This window comes from Heterodontus francisci, chromosome 29 (assembly GCF_036365525.1).
Source record: "Heterodontus francisci isolate sHetFra1 chromosome 29, sHetFra1.hap1, whole genome shotgun sequence".
NCBI classification, from domain to species: Eukaryota; Metazoa; Chordata; class Chondrichthyes; order Heterodontiformes; family Heterodontidae; genus Heterodontus; species Heterodontus francisci.
The window spans coordinates 22076187-22083109 of NC_090399.1; positions in this window are offsets into that span (position 1 = coordinate 22076187).

Consider the following 6923-nt stretch of genomic DNA (forward strand, 5'->3'; position numbering starts at 1 on the left):
GATTGAAGGTTGATAAATCCCCTGGACCAGATGAGCTCCATCCCAGAGTGTTGAAGGAGGTGGCTGTAGAGATAGTAGATGCATTGGTTATCTTTCAAAATTCTATAGATTCTGGAAAGGTTCCTGCAGACTGGAAAATAGCAAATGAAACCCCACGATTTAAGAAAGGAGCGAGAAAGAAAATGGGAACTACAGACTTGTTGGTTTGAAGTCTGTAGTAGGGAAAATGCAAGAATCTATTATAAAGGATGTAATAACTGGACACTTAGAAAATAATGATATGATTGGGCAGAGTCAACATGGATTTATGAAAGGGAAATCATGTTTGACGAACCTGTTGGAGTTTTTTGAGGAAGTTACTTGTAGCATAGATAATGGAGAACCTGTGGGATGTAGTGTATTAGGAATTTCAGAAGGCTTTTGATAAGATCCCACACGGGAGATTTGTAAACAAAATTAGAGTGCATGGAATTGGGGGTAATATACTGGTATGGATTAAGAATTGGTTAACAGACAGAAAGCAGAGAGTAAGAATAAACGGGTCATTCTCAGGATGGACAGGCTGTTACTAGTGGGGTACCGCAAGGATCAGTGCTGGGCCACAGGTGTTTACAATCCATATAAATGATTTGAATGTGGGGACCAAATGTAATATTTCCAAATTCTGGTAACACAAAACTAGGTGGAAATGTAAGTTGTCAGGAAGATGCAAGGAGGCTTCAAGGGGATTTGGACAGGCTAATTGAGTGGGTAAGAACATGGCAGGTGGAATCTGTGGAAAAATGTGACGTTATCCAGTTTGGTAGAAAAACCAGAAAGACAGAGTATTTCTTCAATGATGAGAGGTTGGGAAGTGTTGGTGTCCAAAGGGACCTGGGTGTCCTTGTTCATGAGTCACTAAAAGCTAGCATACAGGTGCCGCAAGCAATTAAGAAGGCAAATGGTATGTTGGCCTTCATTGCAAGGAGAATTGAATACAGAAGTAAAGAACAAGAAATGCTGGAATCACTCAGCAGGTCTGGCAGCATCTGTGGAAAGAGAAGCAGAGTTAACGTTTCGGGTCAGTGACCCTTCTTCGGAACACTGACCCGAAACGTTAACTCTGCTTCTCTTTCCACAGATGTTGCCAGACCTGCTGAGTGATTCCAGCATTTCTTGTTTTTGTTTCAGATTTCCAGCATCCGCAGTATTTTGCTTTTATTACAGAAGTAAAGAAGTCTTGCTGCAATTGTATAGAGAATTGGTGAGACCGTACCTGGAGTATTGTGTACAGTTTTGGTCTCCTCCTCTAAGGAACGATATACTTGCCATAGAGGGAGTGCAACAGAAGTTCAAAAGACTAATTCCTGGGCGGGATTGTCTTATGAGGAGAGATTGAGGAAACTGGGCCTGTATTGTCTAGAGTTTCAAAGAATGAGAGGTGATTTCACTGAAACCGACAAAATTCTTACGGGGTGTGACAGGCTGGATGTGGATAGGATGTTTCCCTGTCTGGTGAGTATAGAACCAGGGGACATAGTTTCAGTATAAAAGGTAGGCTATTTAATACTGAGGTGAGGAGGAATTTCTTTAATCAGAGGGTGGTGAATCTTTGGAATTCTGTACCCCAGAGGGCTGTGGAAGCTCAATCATTGAGCATGTTCAAGATAGAAATTGATAGATTTCAGGAGAACATAGAACATAGAACAGTACAGCACAGTACAGCCCCTTCGGCCCACGATGTTGTGCTGAACCTTTAACCTACTCTAAGATCAAACTAACTACCTACCCTTCATTCTACTATCATCCATGTACCTATCCAAGAGTCGCTTAAATGCCCCTAATGTATCTGCTTCTACGACCACCGCTGGTAGCGCAGTCCACGCACCCACCACTCTCTGTGTAAAGAACCTACCTCTGACATCTCCCCGAAACCTTCCTCCTTAAAATTATGCCCCCTGGTGATGGCCCTTTCCATCCTGGGAAAAAGTCTCTGACTATCCACTCTATCTATGCCTCTCATCATCTTGTACCCCTCTATCAAGTCACCTCTCATCCTTCTTCGCTCCAATGAGAAAAGCCCCAGCTCCCTCAATCTTTCTTCATAGGACATGCCCTCCAGTCCAGGCAGCATCCTGGTAAAACTCCTCTGCACCCTCTCTAAAGCTTCCACATCCTTCCTATAATGAGGTGACCAGAACTGAACACAATATTCCAAGTGTGGTCGAACCAGGGCCTTATACAGCTGCAGCATAACCTCGCGGCTCTTAAACTCAATCCCCCTGTTAATGAAAGCCAACACACCATACGCCTTCTTAACAACCCTATCAACTTGGGTGGCAACTTTGAGCGATCTATGGACATGGACCCCAAGATCCCTCTGTTCCTCCACACTACCAAGAATCCTGTCTTTAAGCCTGTATTCCGCATTCAAATTCGACCTTCCAAAATGAATCACTTCACACTTTTCCAGGTTGAACTCCATCTGCCACTTCTCAGCCCAGCTCTGCATCCTGTTAATGTCCCGTTGCAACCTACAACAGCCTTCCACACTATCCACAACTCCAGCAACCTTCGTGTCATCGGCAAACTTGCTAACCCAGCCTTCCACTTCCTCATCCAAGTCATTTATAAAAATCACAAAGAGCAGAGGTCCCAGAACAGATCCTTGTGGAACACCACTGGTCACCGAGCTCCATGCTGAATACTTTCCATCCACTACCACCCTCTGACTTCTATGGGCCAGCCAATTCTGTATCCAGACAGCCAACTTTCCCTGAATCCCATGCCTCCTTACTTTCTGAATGAGCCTACCATGGGGAACCTTATTAAACGCCTTGCTAAAACTAATGACATCAAGGGACATGGAGATAATGCAGGAAATGTGTCTTGAGGTTTATGATCAGCCATGATCTAATTGAATGGTGGAGCAGGTTCGATGGGCTGAATGGCCTACTCCTGCTCCTATGTTCCTAATAACTTCAAATTGATGACAATCACCTATCACTAACCTCCCTAACCAAAGGAAATGGTCCATTGTCATTTTTGTTCAACAAAACTCTTAGCAAAATCTCTGCCTTTTTTGTGGGGCAGATCCCAGACTCTCATATCTGTCCTACTATACATTCTTATTGCTTTATTCATCGCTATGATGTGATGTTGCTGGCAAAGCCAGTATGTATTGCTCATCTGAAATAAGAACATGAAATGCTGGAACCACTCAGCAGGTCTGGCAGCATCTGTGGAAAGAGAAGCAGAGTTAACGTTTCGGGTCAGTGACTCTTCTTCGGAACTGACAAATATTAAAAATGTCACAGCGAGTGAGGTGGGGGTGGGGCAAGAGATAACAAAGGAGAAAGTGTCGATTGGACAAGGTCACATAGCTGACCAAAAGGTCATGCAGCAAAGGCAAACAATATGTTAATGGTGTGTTGAAAGGCAAAGCATTAGTACAGAAAAGGTGTTAACGGACTGCATATTGAACAGCAACAAGTGCAAACATGAAAAAAAAACAGTGGGTAAGCAAACTTAACAAACTAACATGAAATGAAATAAATGCAAAAAAAAGGTTGTAAAAAAGAAAAAAAAGAAGAAAAAAAAACAACTAAAAATGAAAGTAAAATGGGGGGCTGTCATGCTCTGAAATTATTGAACTCAATGTTCAGTCCGGCAGGCTGTAGTGTGCCTAATCGGTAAATGAGATGCTGTTCCTCGAGCTTGCGTTGATGTTCACTGGAACACTGCAGCAATCCCAGGACAGAGATGTGAGCATGAGAGCAGGGAGGAGTGTTGAAATGGCAAGCAACCGGAAGCTCAGGGTCCTGCTTGCGGACCGAGCGGAGGTGTTCCGCAAAACGGTCACCCAGTCTGTGCTTGGTCTCCCCAATGTAGAGGAGACCACATTGTGAGCAGCAAATACAGTATACTACATTGAAAGAAGTACAAGTAAATCGCTGCTTCACCTGAAAGGAGTGTTTGGGGCCTGGGATAGTGAGGAGAGAGGAGGTAAATGGGCAGGTATTACACCTCCTGTGATTGCAGGGGAAGGTGCCATGGGATGGGGACGAGGTGGTGAGGAAAAAGGAGGTCATGCCAGAAGCACCGTCATGGAAGGTAGCATCATCAGAGCAGATGCGTCGAAGATGGAGAAACTGGGAGAATGGAATGGAGTCCTTACAGGAGGTCGGGTGTGAAGACGTGTAGTTGAGGTAGCTGAGAGTCGGTGGGCTTGTAATGGATATTAGTAGACAACCTATCCCCAGAAATGGAGACAGAGAAGTCGAGGAAGGGAAGGGAAGTGTCAGAGATGGACCATGTAAAGGTGAGAGATGGGTGGAAATTGGAAACAAAGTTGATAAAGTTTTCCAGTTTGGGGCGGGAGCAGGAAACGGCACCGATACAGTCAGCAAAGTACCGGAAAAGGAGTTGGGGGAGGGGGCCTGAGTAGGGCTGGAACAAAGAATGCTCGACATATCCCACAAAAAGACAGGCATACCTAGGAACCATGCGGGTACCCATAGCGACACCTTTTACTTGAAGGAAGTGCGTGGAGTTGGAGGAGAAGTTGTTCAATGTGAGAACAAGTTCAGCCAGGTGGAGGAGGGTGGTGGTGGATGGGGACTGGTTGGGCCTCTGTTCCAGGAAGAAGTGTAGAGCCCTCAGACCATCCTGGTGGGGATGGAGGTGTAGAGAGATTGGACATCCATAGTGAAGAGGAGGTGGTTGGGACCAGGAAACTGGAAATTGTCAAAATGACGTAGGGTGCCAGAAGAGTCACGGATGTAGGTGGGAAGAGACTGGACCAGTGGAGAAAAGAAAGAGTCAAGATAGGAAGAAATAAGTTCAGTATTGCTTATGTTTTGCAGATGTATCAATGTATTGCTCATCCCCCGTTGATCTGACTGAGTGAGTGACTTGCTCGGCCAATTCAGAGGACAGTTTAGTCAATGACGATGGGTTTGGATAAATTGTTTCCTTCAGTGAAGGCTATTAGTGAGCATATGTCATGGTGGGATTTGATCTCGTGGTCTCTGTTTTCTAGTTCAGTAACAATCACTACGTCACCATACACAATTATTGATTCTGCATCTAGCTTGTCCACTCTCCATAGTTTTAATGTCCTTTCTGTAATGGGGTGTCCAATACTGCACAGGTTACTCGAGAGTCTAATCATTGCCTTGTACAAGCTTATCGGGACCTCTTCGCTGTTCCTGCTCTTTTTATTCTGTGGCATTAGTTACGTGACTTAAAATATTATTGACTTTTTTTAATGGCTTTAGTTGCATGCACTTGCATTTCCAGGGACTTATGTATTAGCCCAAGTTTTCTCTCTCTCTACTGATGCCTTTATTTTCTTGCATTGAGCATTTTGCTTGTTTTTTCCTCCCAAAATTGATTTACCTTGCACTTTTTCACATTTAATTGCATCAGTCTGTCCTCCTTTAGTATTTAATGGTCCACCTTGCTGTTTGCTAGTCACCTTACTTTTTGTAAGGTCAGTGGACATGGTTATAACAAGATGAAAATGTGGAACAGGGTCATATTTCATTGATTTTCTGGATGTAGATGTCACTGGTAAAACAATAATTTAGTAATCAATGCTGAGAAGGTGCTGGAGAACCTTCTTCTTTTGTTTATGTGGTGAAGGTGCTCCCACAATGCTGTATGTCGGAAGATCCAGGGTTTTGACTCAACATAGATGAAGAAATGGCAATATATGTCCAAGTCAGGATGACGTGTAACTTGGAGGTGATGATGTCCCCATGCACCTGCTGTCCTTGTCCCTTAGTGGTGGTGATTGTAGGTTTGAGAAGTCCTGCCAAAGAAGCCTTAGGTTGGATTCTATAGGCTTGCTGCCGAAATAGGTGGGAGTTCTAAAAGCAAACAAAGTCTTTAGGATGGGATGAGAGGATAGAGAGAGAGTGAGATACTTAGAAAGAAAGAAGGTGCAGAGAGAAGGCAAGGAGTAGAAGAGAGTACAGTACAGCAAAAGAGAAGGGCAGTTAAAAGTGAAGTGGGGTTAAGAGAAAGGGATGAATGAGACAGGAGGCTTGAGAGAGAAAAGGAATTGAGAACGAGGAAGGGTTGAGAAAGAGGGTGTTGACAGAAGTAGAAAGAGAAGGATTGAGGAAGTAGGGCGAGATGGGAGAGCAGCTTGGGTACATTACTGGTCTGTAGCACCAGTCTCACTTACCTGTTGACACTAAAAAGTACACCAGCTGCTTTCATTTGTTTAAAGTGTCTCAAACAATCTGGCTGAGCACAAATTCCAACATTGTCCCCACACCAAGCATCATCATCAGTAACAACAACAACTTGCATTTATATAGTGTCTTTTTCATAGAAAACATCACAAGGTGCTTCACAGAAACATCATTAAACAATATATGAAACCAAGCTACATAAGGACATATTAGGGTAGATGACCAAATGCTTGGTGAAAGAGAGAGGTTTCTCAGGAGTGCCTTAATGGAGGAGAGAGGTTTAGTGAGGGTATGTCAGAGTTTAGGGCCTCGAAGGCTGAACGCCTGATTGCCAACTATAGAGCAATTAAAATGGGTAATGTTCGAGAGACCAGAATTAGAGGAATGCAGAGATCTCAGAGGGTTGTCGGGCTGGAGAATATTACAGAGATAGGGAGGGGTGTGGTCATGCAGGGATTTGAAAACAAGGATGTGAATTTTAAAATCAAAATCTAAAGCAGAAAGTTGTTTTCTCGCTGAAATAAAAAGAGAAAATTCTGGAAATACTTAGCAAGCCAGACAGCATCTGTGGAGAGAGAAACAAAGTTAATGTTTCAGGTCAATAACCTCCCACACCATCCTGTTCACTTATCACCCCTGTGTTCACTGACCTCTATTGGCTCCCAGTTAAGCAGTGCCTCCATTTAAAAAACCTCATCCTTGTTTTCAAATCCCTCCATGATCTCACCCTTCCCTGTCTCT